Consider the following 2373-nt stretch of genomic DNA (forward strand, 5'->3'; position numbering starts at 1 on the left):
GACATTGACATTCTGAACTAAGAACTAAGCCCAAAGAACATGACACAGAGTAAGAAGTTTTTCAAATGGGCCCAGTAATATATAAAGCTGCTTTAAAAGGCATTCATTTCAAATCAAAGCAGATCAAAAGTACTAAACAATGGTTTGTTTTGTAAATCACGGTCTACAAGTAGCTTAGAATTAGAATTTCTCAAGGAAACTGTGCCATTTAAAACGGAATCATCTTTATCCTAACGGGATGTGTTCAACCAATCAAGAGAGGTAATGTCCTTGGGAGACTCAGCAGAGTTAAACAAAAATATCATTACAAGTCTCTTTATACATTTAATATTGAAAAGGAGTAGGAGAGCTGAGACTTTTATATGAGAACACAAAACATTCTGAATTAGATTTTAAAGTGGTCTAAATAATTCAAAATTATAGTTCTCTTACTTGAATACATTTTTTAATTCATGCAAGATGTTACAATTTTAAAATATATTTAGAGCCCCAAATGTTATAGTTTCATATCATTTCATGTAATACATGAAAGTTACCACTAATTTTATCACAATACTGATTTTTTTTCATCAAGGAAATGGCCTCTTGGTTATTAAGAGGCCACATCCATTTCACAGGAATCATGTTTCCACAAGGGAACTTCCACTATAGCAGTGGTTCTCAATCCTTGCTATATATTAGAATTAGCTGGGGCTCTTTAAAAAAAATATAGGTTTCACCAAAAACCTGTTCATTCTGAAGGGGTGGAGTGGAGAACTTGCATCAGACTTTATAAAAGCTTCCTATGAGATCCTAATGTTCATCCAGGGTTGAAATCACTACAATAAACTCATACTTCTATTCTCTCTCCCCACCCCTCACTTACTCATCCCCAAGTGAAAAATCTACCTGCCTTGTGAGTGTTTAGAGTATGACATACATTGGTTCTTGTTCCTCCACTAGGTAGCATTAATGCTTTAAAAAGCAGTACACCATTTCTTACACAGTTAAAAAAATACCATATGATCCAACAATCACACTGTTGGGGATTTACTCAAGAGAATTGAAAACATAAGTCCACACAAACACCTGTAGACAAATGTTTACAGCAGCTTTATTCATAATAGCCAAAAACTTGAAACAACCCAAATGCCCAGCAACTGGCAAACAGATAAACAGTGATACATCCATGCAATGGAATACAACTCAGGGATACTGATAGATGCAACAACATGGAGGCTACATGCTGTACAATTCCATTTATATAACATTCTAGAAGCAAAACTGTCAGGGCAGAAATCTGATCAGGATTGCCAGGGTCTGGAGGTAAGAGCAGAAAGGAGGGGAGACTGACTGCAAAGGCACAGAGGGAACCTCCTGGGGTGATAGAAAGGCTATACATCTTGATTGTGATGGTGGTTACGTGATTCTATACATATGTCAAAACTCATCCAACTATACATTTGAAATGATAAATTTTACTGTATTTAAATTATATTTCAATTTTTTAAGTACCCAGTTATGTATTTCTTCTCTGTCTGCTCACACAGTTAGGGATCACAGAGGGTAAGGCAGAAATTCTGAGTACGCTAGTCACTCTAAACACTCAAACTCTCCCTCAGGCAGTTAACCCAAGGTCTAGAACCTGGGGAGAGGAAGCCCAAAAGTGAATTCAACCACATTTTCCAGTCCACTTTACAACAAGGCTGATATGTCCATCACCTGAATGACCCCTGAATCTACTTCTCAGATAGTTCTAAATTCAGGGGGTGAGAGAGGAAGGTAGAAATAATCATCCCTCCAACTCCCCTCTCCCCAATATATGGCCATAATGATCAGGAAATCTTGTGAGATCAATACTACACTAAATTAGGGCAATCAAAATAACACATGGAAAGATGAAGGCAGACAGAATGTCTTAACCTCAGTACTTTTATGAGTATTGACTGTGGTAGGCTGCAACACATTATGCTTTGGCTGACATTTACAGAGACAAAGCCAGTTTCCATTAGCATTAATAAGAAGATTTTTCTGACAGACTTAGATCTAAGCAGGTGTGACTGAATCAAACATTAATTTGCTGGGAAAAAAGTATTTTCATACCATGCAAGACATACAAAACTTCATTATACAGGGTTATTATGCATTGGTGGAATAATTTTTACTCCCTATAAGATATTTATTAGAAAGGACAGTAGACCAGGGGTTGATGTTACATAAGACAGTTAAGTGCACATAGATCACAGAGGACTGGCCTTTTAATTAAAGCATCTGGGTATTAACAGGCAGCAATAGTTCAGCAGACCCAGGTTCTATTCCTATTCTATTCTATTCTAGTTCCAAATTGTTGAACTTCAGCAGTTCAAGGGCGAAGGAAAGAATTGAGCGTAAATT

Source organism: Lipotes vexillifer, unplaced genomic scaffold, assembly GCF_000442215.2.
Source record: "Lipotes vexillifer unplaced genomic scaffold, Lipotes_vexillifer_v1.1 scaffold237, whole genome shotgun sequence".
Lineage (NCBI taxonomy): Eukaryota > Metazoa > Chordata > Mammalia > Artiodactyla > Lipotidae > Lipotes > Lipotes vexillifer.